The sequence below is a fragment of the Ammospiza nelsoni genome, chromosome 8, assembly GCF_027579445.1.
Source record: "Ammospiza nelsoni isolate bAmmNel1 chromosome 8, bAmmNel1.pri, whole genome shotgun sequence".
Classification (NCBI taxonomy): Eukaryota; Metazoa; Chordata; class Aves; order Passeriformes; family Passerellidae; genus Ammospiza; species Ammospiza nelsoni.
This window is the reverse complement of record NC_080640.1, coordinates 23,756,096-23,772,691: the sequence shown is the minus strand read 5'-3', so window position 1 is coordinate 23,772,691 and position 16,596 is coordinate 23,756,096. Positions and strand designations below refer to the sequence as shown.

The 16,596-nt window shown below is 41.9% G+C and overlaps 1 protein-coding gene across 1 annotated transcript in view; it reads right to left on the bottom strand.

Annotated features, from left to right (window-relative positions):
* Positions 1–16,596, bottom strand: part of ZMIZ1 (zinc finger MIZ-type containing 1) — a 337,453-nt gene that overhangs the window by 213,591 nt on the left and 107,266 nt on the right. The window contains exon 3 of the mRNA XM_059476742.1: positions 6,610–6,692. The gene's annotated coding sequence lies outside the window, so the exon portion shown is untranslated. The remainder of the gene's footprint in view (positions 1–6,609; positions 6,693–16,596) is intronic.

Sequence of the window (16,596 nt, the reverse complement as noted above, 5' to 3'; positions counted from 1 at the left end):
CTGGAAGTACATCTCTCTTGGAGCATACCCTCTGCTGCAAGGACCATCATTCCCCTCTGCATCAATTCCCAAAACATTCTGAGTGCTGTGAGCAAATGGAGGGAACAGGGATCTCCAAGTGAGAACTTCTGAGCAATAAGTCACCAGGGAGGTGTTTAGGCACGAGGCACCAAAAAGGCCAAAGGGAAAAGTGAGGGAAAGGCAGAGCAAAGCAGCGCAAGACTCTACAAACTGACAAAGAGCACTCCACTTCTGGATTCTATCAGGTCCAGAGCAATAATGACCAAAAACCATTACCATACTGTAGATGTTAAATGGGCTCTGCACAGGTGCTCCTACCAACAAACAAAGAATTCACTATTTTTGGCCGACATTTGAACAGTCCAAAAGAGGAATGTGCTCAGAGAAGGAAATCTGTTAACAAACTGGGACCCAAGAAACCAATGCTCCCCTGGTGCCATGGATTTTATTAAAGGAGTAGTGACAGTCTAGTGGTTGGCAGTAGTAGTCTGAGAAACTTATAAATTCAGAACAAAATGAGACAAAAATCAAAGGGTAGCAATGAAAATCATCGCGGGGGGGGGGGGGGGGTGGGGGGGAATAAAAGGCATATTTTAAGAAGAAAGTCTGAAGAGACTGGGAATGTTTACATTTAAAAGGGCAGTAATAAAATGGTCATTGCTAAACTATAGCAGAAACCAACTTATACAAGTGAGCTTCTGCCCACCCATTAGAGAGCACATGGGCAAGCAGAAATTCCATTGAAGTGCCCCTATCAAAGGCAACAAAGAAAACACCTAATTCAACACAATTATTTTGTTGCATTCTGTGTCAACAGACTGTTCTGTAGCAAACACTCAGGATCTTTGGAAGGTGGTGTTCATGCCTGTTTTGTTTTCCCTCCCACTCTACTGTAAAGGAGTATTTTTAGCTTTCAGTTGGGGCTTTCTGATGTATGGGACAGGTATAAGCAAAAGAGAGAAGGGACCCCACAAGGTGTGGCAGACACACTTCTCCACACATTCAGATTCTGCAGATTTACTATGTTGATTTTGACTTCTGAGATTTTTAGATTACATTGTGTATATGGAGGTTTTCCATGATTTGCTAGCTTAAAATATTTTCTTTGAAAAGGCTTAGTTTGATCTGGGGTGAAGACTACACATCCTCAGCAGACTACAAGCAGTTTATATACTTGTCCCTGACCCTTGCCTGATCATCAGTTTGGGCTAAACACCTGCTGGAATTTCACACAGAATTTCTCACACTCCAGTAACACAGATCTCAGGCAGATATATCTTTATGATCCAAGGCAGCATTTGAATCATGGATACCTGCTTCAAAGGAGTGTTTTTCTTCCCTTTTCCCTACCCTTTCATAAGCTTCTAAAAACATGACCAAATCAAACCAAATTAATCACACCAGGCTAAGAGACACAGACAAAAGAAAAACTAAGAGCTGAAATTACACTTGCATGGTTCTTTTGTCTTGAGAAGGAAATAATTTTCTCTCTGTTTTCCCACTTGAAGGCCTGAAAAAGAAAGCTATGCTGTCAGAAATATCAAGGCCTAATGAAGTGTGTCAAAAACCAGTCATACCTTGAACTTACTAACTTCAAGAAGGTGAAATAGAGAAATGCATTTAAATACTATTTGGTATGAAACACTTAGCAATAATACAACAGTATGATTACTGCAGGTTAATTTAGCCTTATTTAGATTTTTCAGTAATTTAAAAATACATATATAATCATCATCCATTGTTCAGACAGTGACAGGATCTCAATTTACACACACATCTAATATATCTAAAATATACAGTATACATACGTACAGCATATAAAAGTCAAATAACCATTCAGTCCCTTTACTTACACATACTTCCAGTGAAAAGATAAAATCTTGGCTTATAAATCAGCCGAACTAAAAGAACACACTTCTAATAGAAGAACACACTTCTAATAGAAGAAAAGAACACACTTCTAATAGAAGAAAACGGCAAGAAGATAAACACGATTAAGGGGAAAGGGAGGGTAGAGAAGTAAAATATTTGCCAGTTAGCTCTGAATACTTTTGTATTGAACAAAAATAAATACTCAATCTGCTTGTTATTTCTTTTGGAAGTACTTCTTTGCAGAGAGGAATGCAAGTTAGCATCCTTTATAAGGCCATAAGAATCTGGTACACACCACCATAAAGTAGGTCTAGTACAGAATACAGCAATCTCCCATGCAGTGACATGATAAACAGAATCCTTAAATGCTGATTTGGTCTCCCTTTAAAGCAATACTTATTAAAAAAAAATAAAATAGGAAAAGAATCAGAAGCCATCTGCAAAGGAAGTACCTCAGACTCAAATCTGTCTACACTCACTATGTGTACATTGCTTTTTGTTTAGACAAAGTAAAACCAGGAGAGAATGCAATGTGTCTGCAGAAGGTTCTTCTATTTTTAACCAATACTGTCCTGCCAGTATCAATTCATCCAGATAGAAAATCCTTCATTAAAAATATAATTTACTTTGGTTGCTTTCCACTGTGTTGAAGTGACATCTTTCCCAAACACTGTCAAAGGCCATTAGGAGCACAGAGTTTTTGAGAACAAGTTTCAACCATGACACCCATTGGCCTCCCTAACAAAAGTTTCCTTAGGAAGGCTTGGGAATCCTTTGATGGGAAGGGGCAAAGCCAAAGGGCATGAAAAATATTATTTGGATATACATAGTATCATTACAAAATTACAAAAAATCTTTGCACTGTCTCATACAGGCAAAGCGACAAACCAGTGAAATAACCTAAGGAACAAGACAGAACTTTGGAACTTTTCAGCTGAAACTTGGGGTGCTACAGCATTTTATTAAAAAGTACAATACTGAAGACAACTCAAGTAAGAAGTTACCAACATGTCACTCAGCTATACATATTTTTATGTGTCCACCTGGGAAAAACAAAAAACAGCACATATACAAGCAGATAAATTAAAACACAGCTTGCCTTCAGAGTCATGGCTTACTTTTAAAAAAGATTACTTACTATACAAGAGCATTTATATTTAAGCCAATATTTTAAACTATGTTTTTCCCTACAAATCACAGTACAAGATTTTCTGAACAACTTCTTAGCTACATCCTATTCCCTTCTCATTCAACTGCTCTAGCTAGAGACCAGTAGAGCAGAAGTCAGACAGTGTGACAATCTGTAGCAATCAGACATCACAAAACTTAGGGAAACAAAATGTAAGCTGTACTTTATTAATGTAAATTATTCTAGACATTTCAACACTAAGAATATAATTCAAGAATTAGTCACACTTAGAGAATTCAGAAAGTTCAGTAGGGGACAGGACAAAGGAGTGAAGAAGCCCTTTCAAAGTGCAGAATTCAAGCCCTTGCTCAATTCCAGATCCACCTCTGCTCCTCCTCAGAGGGCCAGTTTGGGGCCTGAAGTTGGGAAAAAAACAACTCTACTGCTTCATACTTAAAATGGAAGCTCAAAAGACAAACTATGCTTCCTTTCTGTAACTTCTGATGCAATAAATAGTCTGATTCAGCAACAAGCCTCTCTTGATAGGGTTATACACCTCCCACTGACCACAGTCTGAGCAGCCTCATGGAATACACAGGCTCATTGCTGGGGGATTTTTCACAAAGGCAATCTGGAACAAGCAGTTCCTATCTCTGGCCACTTGTTACCAGCTCCTGTTGCACTGCCTTCACCCCACCCCTCCTGGGACAGCTTCATGGTGCTGCACAGAGGGACTTGGTGAAGTTAAAAATAGTCCATTCATCCTCCCTCTCCCTCCCCATTTTTGCCAGGTTATTTTTAAAACAGATACATTCTCTGCTCTTGTTCAACAGGCAGCTTGGCCAGAAGGGGAAGGGAGGAGGAGAAGCTGCAGCTCTGCCAGTCCAGGCTGTAAGAGGGACTGGAGAGCCCCTTCATCCCACCTTGCCACTAAGACATCACATATCCATGGCATTACAGACACACAGAGGTCCTCATAATCCCAGTTTAAGCTGGTGTTTGCCAAGTCTGAGAAGGAGCACGTACTATTCCTACAGTTAGATGGAAGAGGTTTGCATAATCTTATCCCTCACATCCCAGGAGCCAGAACTAATTCTGTGCTTTTCTGATTTGACTTGGGGATTCTACGCCACCACAGCAGGACTTAGGAAACGGCTCTTCACTGTAACCTTGTCTGAGTGCTCATCTTTTGTTTGCATTACTCTGCCTTGCAAGATGACAGCTATCAAGTCAGATTACTGAATGCCACTCACAGTGACACATGCCAAAAGTAAACCATTAAGACCATCTAAATAAGAGCCAGGCTTAATATGTAGGTTGCCAGGTATTACATCTGGTAAGAAATCATTCTAGACAAGTTCAGCAATTAAAAAATTATCAAATATTTTAACTTAGTTCTTAAAATTCACAGGACTAATCAAATAAATTCCCGAATTCCTCAAAGAGCCCCGCATTTCAAGCGCAAAGAATTTAGGCTGTCAGAAAAAAAAAAAAATGGGTTGGGGGAGGTGGGGGGAAATACAGCAATTTTTTGAAAATCCTCCTAACCCCCAGTGTTTTTTCTGTGTGTTTATGAAGCCTCCGGAAATACCATGGCAAACATTCCAGCTCTACAGCAGCGAGGTCACATGATCCAAAGGCACAGCAGGGAACTTCTCTCCTAAGTTCCCTTACGGTAAAGAAAAGTGATCTTTATTTTATTTTTGCAAACAAGGGCCCAAGTCTAGGGAAATCTCCAGGAAATTTTCAAAAGTACAGTTTTAAAAACAGAGTGTTTCTTGATGTGGTGGGGTTTGGTGTTGTGTTTTGTCATTTATTTGCTGCACTTCTTTGCCTGCACATATTACTGGTATTATCCAAGATGAGCATCTTATACCATTAGACCATATTCAGGGACCATTAAATACAGTATACCATTTAAGTCACCTCTAAAAACTACTTCTAATCTTTTAAGTAAAAATTACTTGTAACTACTTGTTCTCTAAATCTTCTATTAGAGTTAAAATCAGTACTGCTGTATTTAATAACACAGCCATGATCTTTTCCTGGCAAAAATTATGGCACTTAAAACCTCTCCCCCTTCTTGTCTTTCAGGATTATTTCAGCTAGCACTACTAATGAAAGGATTTATGCAAATAAGCTTTGCTAAACATGATTTAAAAAATACTCAAAATCTGAACCTGAATCACAACCTTGCATTTTTACAAACAATCACATGTACATAGTTGGAAATAACTGAAATGTAGGAGTATTGATGAATCATAATGTAATAGGTGAGTATCAGAATTTTGTGGTTGTCTGAAAACAACATAGAAGAAAGCATGGGGAAGGCAAACAGTCCTGCAGTCGAAATTCACAGCAAATGGCAGGCACTCACCACTAACTCGCTTTGTAACCATGTCAGAAATGCTTCTAATTATCAGAGGTAAAAGAGGGATGGCATTTCTGCTGGAAGCAAGTTTTACACTTTAGTCTTTCCTCTCCCTTCTTTTTCAGCCTATAAATATTAGTCTTACACATTTTTCTCCCATACAGCTCTTGAGAAGGTTGAGTTTTTCAAGGCTGAGAGCAGATAGAAATGTTCATCAAGAAATGCCTTGAGGTCAACTGTCTAAAACTTATCAAAGTGCAGCACTGAAAATATGGATGGTGGATTATATGAGCATGGTAAAGCAGATTTAAAAAAAAAAAAAAAAACAACAAAACTATGTTCTGATGATCAGTAACATTTTTTCTGTTTGGAAATGGGTTCAGTTATGTACCCCCAGTGGTGATGGTCACAGGGCACTGACTTCCCCCCTAATTTCAGGTGCATTCAAAACAACTACAGATGCACAGAAGTGACTTTAGTGCTATTTCCCAACATATGGAAATCCCACTGGGATATGACAAGGATCAAAAATGGAGAAGACTCACACAGCAGTGTAAGGAGAGGCAGCTGGTCCACAAGAAAATGATGATGTAGGCCAAATTCTAGAGAAGCACTGAACTACACTGAAAATAATGCAGAGATGAGCTTACCTATGGCTTTATAAACTATTTAAAAATATCTTTAAAAAACCCCCACAAGCAAAGGAAAAGCAGCAACAGAATAAGTCTGCAAAGATTATTTTTCTTAAGTGAAGAAGGAAACAGATACCCTGAAGTGCCCACTCTGTGCTTTTTAAAAAATTCTGTACAACAGCTAGACATAAGATATTGAACATATTATTGAAACTACTGCTCACTTCTACTCAGGGATTTCTGCTTAGTTTATTATAAATGCACATTTATTGGCAGCAAGTAGAACATATTATTGCTCTGTTTTATAGCTGGAATGGTGCACACACAGAGTAATTTGTTTGTATTCCGTATCAGGATCAATACTGTACCGGGGATAGCCTGAGGAATGTTTATGCTGAGGGCTTTGCTTGCAGTGTTTTGTTGTTGCAATCAATTGACCAAACAGGGCTGCTTCTTAAAACAACAAATAAACTATGATAGTGACCAGATCAGCCATTCAAGCATCAAACATGACACAGTGTCTGGAAAAGGAATGAAGGCCCAGAAGTGTTTTTACTGCTGGATGATATACACAGCTTTCCTACCTGAGTATTTCCCACCGGCCTTTCTTCCTCTCAGTAGCTGGGGACTGTTTCCTCAAAGCCCTCACATAACAAGATCCATTTTCCTGCAATAAAAATACAGACACATCATGCTTCCATTCTCCTGCAGAACACAGCAGCATTTGAATCAGCTCAGTGAAAAGACCTGAAATGAATTAAGAGCATTTAGGAGTCCAAGAACCAAGCCAGGAGGACCACACCTGAGGCTGGGTTGGGGTCCTTGCCACCCCCAAGCTTCTGAGACTCACTCAGCAGTTTAAGTATTACAGCTTTTCATGCCTGTAACAATGAAATAAGGAAAAGATAATGAGAACTCTGTTGAGGTTTATATCAAAATTTCCAGAGCCAAATGGTAATTTTTTTTCAGTTAAAGGTCATGCCCAAGTCTCTTTTATTCTCTTTATAAAGGGTACTCACTGACTACTGTGAGCTAAGTGCCATTAAAAAAGATAAACCAACCCCCAAACACTAATTAAAAAAATACACCAAAATACCTCAGGACCACCATCCTCTCTGCAGCAAAACAAAACAAGTTTATGGATTACACTGGCACAGCACTGCAACTTCTAGGAAATGTTTTTTTAATTATAAAGAAAGATTGCAAAGGGAGACGGGGGAATGTTTACGGGTAGTCTGTATTTTGTTACATGCTGTTTCAGCAGGCAGACAAGGTGTCCTTACAGCATTATACTACCAAGCTCCAAAACTCAGCAAATATTGAGAAAAGGAACACAGTGACTACATTTTGCCTCTCTTTTGACTGATTTCCAAATAACTTCTGTGCAAAAAAAAAATCCCATTAAACATGAAAAAGCACATACTATTGGAAAACAACAACAAAAAAACCAAGCAAAAAACAACACAGCAAACCCCACACAATTTGCAACCACTCCAGGTTCCTCCCCAACTACCAGCTGTGAGAGCAGACACTTTCATAAAAACTCAAATTATGCAAAAGTCACAGGTGACTTTAAGAAAAGTCTCAAGTTATTACAAATAACTTGTTAGTTGCATTCAATGTTTGTTCTGCAGCCATATTTATCCTTTTCACTGGTAATTCACCAAGAATAAAAACATGACTGAAAACCTTCTTAGAAACAGTCATCCCACCCCAACACACCCAGTGCCACCAAGGGACTGTCTGCTTCCTACAGGGACACTGCTGGTTTTCTTGTCTCACAAAGGGCAGTTTTAGAGAAATTACATATTGACAAGCACCATGGGTGAACGTTTGGCTTTAAGGCCTCATTGAACTGTGAATGTTTTCGCCCAGAACACGTTTATGCTGTTCCAGAAGTTTTCTCCAGTGCTTTTCTTCTGCTGATGCAAGGTAGGAACAACACTAATTGATTCAAATTTAGTATTTGTTAACATGACTTTCTCAGCCAATGCAGACCGGCCTTTAATGAAATTGCAATTAGTTATTTTAGTTTGTTTCTCCAAAGGAAAAGCTTTTTTTTCTGCCTGCCCTAAGATCTGGGTACGATTCCAGGTGTAACTGGATTGGACTTTTGTCAGATCAGGCTACAGCATTTACCTGGACACTTGAATTTTACCTCTCACTCCTCTCTCCTGGACTCTTACTTTCAACACTGCATTTGTGCAGCTGCATGGTCAGCTGGAATGGGGCAACTAATTTCCTTCAGCACGTTGTCTCAAATAGCTCTGCCAACACAACACAGGGAGCAGGGCCAAGACAGGAGTGATCAGCCATCATGGCAGAGGGTAGAAACAGAGGCTGTTTAAGGCAGCTTGAGCTGCACTGCTGCACAACACAAACCCAAAGCTTTGCTCCCTCCTTTCTGCTTTATTCTGCCCATCTGTAAAACCAGCACCACAATTCCTACTTTGTCTTATAAAGCACCTCTTAAAATGAAAGGGCTAGCCATTAACATTTCTGTGAATTCACAGTACTGACCACCCACCCCTTTCATAAACCAGGTCCAAGCTGGTTCTAAGGACACTGGCACTGTCCCCACCAGCATCTGCTCCCTGGCTTCCCCGCACAGCCTGCTCAGTGGTTGTACAATGTCCCCCCTTCCACTCCAGCCTGTTCTGTGCCCCCACGCCAGCCCCAGCTCTGCAAACACACTTCACAGGGTCCTGCTGGGAACAGCAATCAGCTTCTAAAAATAAAATTACTTTCTTAAAGCCTGGTCCCTTCTCTCGTCCTGTTTCTAGAAAGATCCCAAAACAGTCTAACTGGTAAGGTCCAGGGTTTAGTGGGCTACACCTGAGAATGAGATGAGACTAGATGGTAGAGAAGAAGTGCCAGCTGGAAAGCCCTTACACCTGGCTTGCCTCAGCCACCCTGTCCGGGTGTGTGCTAAGCCCTACTGTGGCACAGTAACTCGGTGCTGCACAATTCCCAGCCTTTCCCACATCCACAGCTGGGGCACGGCCGGTTCCGCCGCTGCAGGAGCGGACTCGGGAAGCACCGAGCCCCATGCGCAAGCAGCCGCCCGTGCCCGGCCAGGCAGCCGGGCCACGAGGGGAACCAGCAGCGCTCCAGCCGGGAGCGCTTCCTGCTCCTCCACATCCAGCAGGGGGAGCACAAAAACGCACAGCTTTTTTGGCCATAAAAGATTTTTTGGCTACGAGCCGCTGTATCGCAAAGCTGGACACTCTGCGTTAGGCTACTCCTACAGCAATGTGTATGTGGTGCATGACAAGCGCACCACGGGCAGAACTCCTGCTCCGGGCAGATCACACCGCAAAAATCAACTCTGAAGGAGCCACAGACAGGCCAGGAAAGCTGCAGGAGCCAGGGGCGGGAAGGAGAGCCTGCACAGCAGGGCTGCCAACGCCAGCAATTTTATCCTGTCCCCTGCAGCACTAGGAATTTTTCCTAAAGCCAGCTCTCCAAAGTCTCATCACCACATAAAAATTTCAGCTTTCAGCTCTTTGTTTTTTTTAAGGGATATATTTATCTCTAGGCTTCCAAAGTTCAAAACCAAAGCTGTAAAAACAAACCCCAAAGATTCAAACAACAGCAAAAGTGATAAAAGAATCCCTCAAATCTCTTGTCTGTACATCATGGACAAAAGAATCTCAACTATGGGAATTCCACATAATTTTCCTTAATTTACAGTTAACAACAAACTGTTAGTTACTGTTTCAGAAATTGAGGAGGCAAAAAAGGAGACTATGTTCAGCAACCACTGAGGGGAACTCTGTTCCTGCTTCCCAAGGGTGAGCATCACCCGAAGACCTTTCCTTGCCCAACTCCCCTGGGTTGTGCCATGCCTGACCCTCAGCCCTGCGCCTGCCTCTAGCACGGACAGCCGTGGAGTGTGTCTGCAGCACCTTCTCTGCCTGCTCCTCCTCCTTCTCACTTGTCCTTGGGCTACTCCTTGCCCCTTCGTTCCATCTCCCCTGTCCCAGTCTTCTCCAGGGATGCCCTTGCTTTGGGTCACCCTCACTGCACTCTGGGGCAGGCATGATCCCTCAGGGACCCTCCTGAAGGGCAGCCCAGACAATGTCCCCATCCCTGCAGCCCCAGCTACTAAATCCATCAATTTAGGCCCAATATACTACATAGTTTCAACATCTTTTCTTATAAGATGGTGCTCTGTTTCCCAGCGATTTTGTTAAAATTAATGGAAGTGGTCTATATATATTGAAGGGAAACACCCAGAGCAACATGTGCATTACAAGTCTTAAAATTAAAGCATATAAAAATACTGTAAGAGTGAACTGGAGGAAGTCCAATAGGGAAGTATCAAGGAATTCATCTTTAAATCTCCTAATCTCAGCTGTATCACTGCAATGGACTTTCCCTGCTTTCTCATCATATCCTGGTCCCAGCTGGTGGCCACCAGATCTTGCAGAAAGCGAGAGCAAGCCCAGGGTATCTCACTGTCTATACCTCAGCACTTACCTTTGCTGGACTTCAATAACTGTAAACAAATCAATCTCTAATAGTAGCCAAGAGTAAACCCTTCAGTTTCCATACACAAAATATCATATGGACTCCACATACCCAGACAAAAATGAAGAGATAGCAAATAGAAAACACCCAAACAAAAAATATTGAAAAACAAAAATACTATTAGGATGGACAGTTAAAGAATGTTGTACAACCTTCCTATAGAAATGCATAAGGCAGGTGCATTTTAGAGTATTTTCCTACTTTCACAAATTATTTTGAAGTTCCAGCATTATTCTACTTGAACTGTAGCACATGTTCAAGCTCAAAATTCCTGTAAAACCACAGCATGTCAGCAATCCCAACTTCTCATTTATCCACAGCTGTAACTGGGTCATAAGTGAAGAACACGAAGTGCTGCTCTTCCTAAATAAGCTTACTGGTCAGCAAGAGTACTTCTGCTATGTGAAAACATTAACAAACTTTACAGAGAGTTTAACCATTATATGCAGTCCTCATTAGGTATCATAGCTCTCTAACAGGACATTTTAGAACCTCGGGCTTTGTTGAAATTCTAAAGTAACTCAAAATCAACAGTGAGTGTATGTCTGAAAAGCATCAGATGCCATCCACACTGACCAAGAAACAGTCTGCTAGTTTAATAAGAGAAAAGCAAAAACTGTTGCTAAACTAAGTAATGCAAAATAGGTGAAGGTTATGGAGAGGAAAGATGAGAGACAGACTAACATCCGTGCAGGTTGGTGTGTTCCTTCCTGGGCAGAGACAGAACAAGGGAGGAAGGGAAAGCTGGGAAGATCAGTGTGGAGGGAAGCAGGACTGCAGCTTCAGACAACTTTCAGCTTTGCCTACACTTAGACTTGGTCCTGAGTAATCCTTATTAAAACAAGAACCAAAAACCACTCAAATACATCACACCAAAATGCAGCAGCCACATGGCTGTAAAATACAGCCATTTATCTGATGGAACAGACAGGATCCACACTCCTTCCAAACACAAGTAGCAGAAAGTCACAGAAAGGGCCAGGCTGCACTGGAACCTGCCGTGTGCCTCACCTGGCCCCACCCAACACATCCCCTCCCTGCCTGGGGAGCCCTGGAGCCAGCCTCCTGCCTTCACCCCAGCAGGGCTCCTCATGCCCTGCAGAGCCGCAGGAGAAGCCTGGGCCAGCACTCCTGTGCCACCCCATTTCCTCCTGACCTTTTGTTCCCAAAATAGAAGAAGCAGGTTCTCACAGGAGGCTGCTGCATTGAGCAGTGCAGCCACTCAGACACTCAGTCAAACCGGTGGCTCCTGTATCACATCATTACTGCAACCCGTCCTCCTGGGAGATTTCTCAAGCTCACCCTGTTAGGCAGAATGCTACAAGGGCACAGCAAAGCAAAGTATGAAAGAATCACAGGAATAAGTATGTAAATTTTGCTTGTATTTTTTCTCATCTTCTTTCTCACCAGTGTATAAAAGCAAAAGTTTTGTTTATTTAGTCATATTTTCTCAATTAGTTTGCCCAGTTTAAAAAACCAAACAACTACCTTTAGTTTTTTTCTCTGCATAAACAGAAAGAAAGCCTTCTCAAAATTGTATTTCACATTATTTCAAAAAAATAAAACATAACTGAAATATACATTTTCTCAGTTGCAGAAAGCCAAGAATTTGCAATTTCCTTATTTTGAGATGGAAACGAAAGGTCCAGTTTGTTGTCATAAACTATGCATTTAAGGCTTAACAGCAGCTGTTTGCACTATCATGATCTCCAGTTTAGAACACCAATAACAACAAAATCCTTTTCTTCCCCCAAGTTGTTCTCCAAAAATCTAATTACTCAAAGAATCACTTTTCCAATCCTGCTCTGTTTTTAAGGCTGCATCTAAGATGGGTCCAGTGCACCTATAAACAGGGCCTGAGTAGGCCAAGATTGCTGTAAATCTATGTCTCTGCTCTCTAGTCACAGCCCTGGTACCCTGAAGTCCCTTGGGCTGTGCTGCACCCTACCTCCCCTCCCAGCCTCATACCCCAGATTTAAGGGGCTGCACATGAGTCAGTAGAATAGATCAGGGGTTTAAGCCGGAACAGGGAAATAGGACTAGCAGGACAGGCATTTCAGCGCATCTTTGTGAAGTCATAATCTGATGGAGGTGGCTTTGGCCCAAGCTGAAACAAGAAAATTTGGTGTGGCTGCCCTCTGCAAGGCAGTCCAGGCAGCTCCTTCTCCAGTGCCTGCTCCAGGTCAACAGCACCCAGCCAGCTACAGTCAGTCAGCCTGGGGCTGGAGGGCCCAAACCAACCGAGGTTTGCAATTCACTGTCATTTCACAAGTGGCCGTGGCAGTCACAGCTCCTCCCTGGCCACAGCGGGCAGCAGCACATTAGACTGCATCTGTTTGTGGCAGAGCACTGAGCTGCCAACTCACAGGCAGGATAACAAGCACTATTAATCTTGGCTTAAACGGAACCATTGTTCTGGAGATTGGACATCTCTTGTAAAATCCCATTATTAGAGACCATTTGCCATCTATTTCCGTAGAAACTTTTTCAGTGTGCTTTGTTCTGTTTTAGAAAAAAATTCCCCCTTCCCTTTTCCTTAAGTCCTATTGTACTTACGGAGCCTTAAACAATAATCCACTCAAGCACAACCATGGAAGTGGCTTGAAGGAACAAAAGCTGCTTCTGGCATAGCCAGTGCATCTGACTCTCCCTGCATACAGCTGCCCGTACAGCCTCCACAGATTTGCAGGGCACCAGCAGCTACCGATTTCCCTCTGCTCCTCCTGTGTGTTGGATACAAAACAAACAGTAAACATGAGAAGTCTGCTCAAATTATACTTGCAGCATCAACTAAGGCTGCAGGTGAGTCACAAGCAAGTTCTGCAGCCTGTCTTGCTAAAGGAATAGGGAGAAGACTGACCTTAAAAGAAAGCAGTAGGCATGAGTAAGACAAATTTAAAAAAAAAAATCTAACTCCAGGGAGACAAGGCAGTGGAAGCAAAGTGTCTCAGGCTCTGTTAAAGAAGATTATTGCCACATCTAGCAGTTAGTACCCACCCAAGTAGAGTGCCATCAACCTAATTCTCAAACGAGACTAGCAGAGCAGTGAGACAGGATTAGACATGCTTGTTTTTAACCATTCTTTGCTCTCTCTGGTGTATTACTATCAGCACAGCATTGGCATCAAAATTACTACCCTTCAAAATGTGCAGAGCACATTTTTTAATTTTACATGTAGCAGTTATGTCATCTGGGGTTATTTATTTTTTAATATAAAGTGGTATAACATACTTAATCTGTTTTGAGAAAAGAACAAATTGATTTAGTGAGCAGTTCAAGGCTCTCCCTGGAGACACTCAGCCACACTCAGAAATCTGGATATAAGTTGAGACTTCGCTGAAGTCATTTTAACTGTAGGTCATAAGAAATGTCAAGATATAAACCACCAAGGAATACTAAAAATTAAGCCATCGTCTCTGAGAGTAACAAATGTCTTATATTTGGCAGTAGAATAATTTCTAAATCTTTACAGCATTACTACTTAAGGACAGTAGCAGAGCAAAGGGCTTAGAATTACACACAACATGTGTGCATTCTTTTTGCTGGGGAGGGGCGGAACCCAAAAGCTGCAGGAAGCAAAAAAATACTGAAGTGAAGGAAACTTACACCACCAATAAAAATATAATGGTTTATTTTTTTCACTTTGTTTCACTACATCTTCTTTTACTAATCTTCTGTTAATAAACAAGTTTTGGTCTGTTTTGGTCTCAAAATGTTCTTCCCTATGCAGTACGGAAGAGAGTTGTTACACAGCAACACGTATGTGCAAAAACGGAGACCAAATTGAGGAAAGCTGGTTTTTAGAAAACTTTAAAAACTAACAAACAGAAACCTCTTTGTAGCCTTAGACCACTTCTAGAGCTTTGTGCCTAGGTTTTACAAGCAAAAAATCTTCATTTTTTTCTTAGCTATAAATTACTTCTTAAACAGGTGTTTTCCTGTAGAAGTTACACCCCAACTTCTGCATTTTTGAGATGGATCCCCCATTTACGGAAATCCTTTTATAGAACTTAGCTGAAATCCCCCAAATTTTCCTTTGCACACTTACCTCAAACAACAGTGATAAGACAGCTCTGACCTTACACAGATCAAAGTGAAAACCCCTCCAGTTTAACCTTCTTAAAACAGAGGAGGTTAAAAATTAAGTGCATTTTTAACCAAAGAACACTATCTGAGACCTCTTACTAAAAATATCTAAAGAAAACATATATAAACCATTTCATTCCCCCAAGTTCTCCAATGTGAAAGTTAAAATAAGAGCAATGTAAAATCAGGAGCAGGTTTTTTTACCATCTCTGCCTAATAACCTCTTGAAATTGATCAACATACACATTTCCTTTCCTGCCCTTACCTTCCACTCATGGGAGTGGAGATGAGAAGGCTATTTCCCTGATTTTAGTTAAATCATAAAGGAACTCACCAGTGAACAGCAATTTGAACAGAAAGCAGTTCAAGCAATGTGAAGACCCATATTAAGGGATAAAAGCTCATGTATGTGGAAGCAGAAAAAAAGTTATTTAACATCCTATATTGCTGCCAGGCAACTCATTTATGAACATCTGTTTTGTTTGGTTTAGCCACTGCCCCTAGCAGGTGTGCCAAGACTTATGGGTGAAATTCCATTTCTCTAAATGCAAAGGTAGGCATTTCACAGAAGTTTAAATCTATCCTCTGCCAAATCGATTTTCTTGAGTGCCTTCACATCAGCTCACTGAATACCCTAACCACCTTCTTCTGTAACACTGAACACAGTGTATATCCAACCCCATGTCTGCACAGGATGCAATTGCCTGCTTGAGTGGTGCTGTCATGGCAGGGAAGTGAAGGGCAGGAAAGCTGCAGCACTATGACCCAAATAAGATGCAGGCAAACACAATTTTAGACATCCAAGCCTTTAATGCAAATTAATGTCATAGCAATAAAAGCTCCAAAAGGAATAATTGCACAGATGTCTCAGAGGAAGAGTTGTATCTTGGGATTTAATAGCTAGAAGCAGTTTCCCCCCATCTTCTCTTCAGGTCATTTGGTTTCAACAGATAGTGCTCCTTGCTGTCTATCACACAAGCTATTACACAAGTACTCTCAAACTGGTAGCCCTGGATCCTGGTTTTCTGGTCCCCTGGAGGGCTGCAGGAGCCTTCCCTGATGCCAAGCCCTGCCAGGCTGCCCATGTTAAAACTCGAGGTCATCCGCAACATTAGAGAGGCAGCATTACACAACTCATGCTCTGCATGGACATCTGAGCTGGAAAGACAGTAATTTCAAAGCAAGATGCAGTTTGCCTCAAGATCTCCCAAGTTTTACTGCAGGCTGTTCTTAAAATCTTCCACTGATAGCATTTGTAAAACTAGAATTAATTTTCTGTGACATTGAAAGAGGGAGGGAGAGACCCCAAACAAAACCCCAGTCCTGCCTCACTGACTTCACTCCTTTTATCTGCACAAATATCCACTCGTTTCCGTGCTGTCCTTGAAAGCCCTTTCTCTGCAACACACCAGAAGCTTTTAACCCGTACTGAAGCCACTGTCATCCAGCCCAGTGCAAACAGGCTCTGCTGTGCCAAAGCCACTACTCTGTAAGAGGGGAGCCCTGGGACATCCTGCCCAGCCAGCGGGGCCATTCTGTGTGTCCCTGCAGCAGAGAGGGGGTGGCTGCAGCCCGCGGGCCAGGGGCTCACTCTGCACCTCTGCTTCGCACTGGCACAGGGTGCCGGCCAAGGAAAAGCATTTTGTACAAGAAAGGGGACTGAGCTTCAACAACTGAGGCAAACAGGGCCTTCTGGCAGCTCCTCTCCGGGGGTGGGATGGACATCCGAGCAAGGGTGAATTAGAGGGAGAACAGCTGTTTGTTCAGTGAATGAGTCACAGGACCCAGCTATTAATTCTTCCTCTCAAGAGAATATGCCCCCATACCAGCCCACCCACCATCCTATAAAACAAACAAATACATAATGGAGGTCAGGGACGGGGAGCTCAGTAAGAGGAAAGGGAAAAATAAGAGGAAAAAATAGCCAAGCATTTAATATTTACATTAGAATG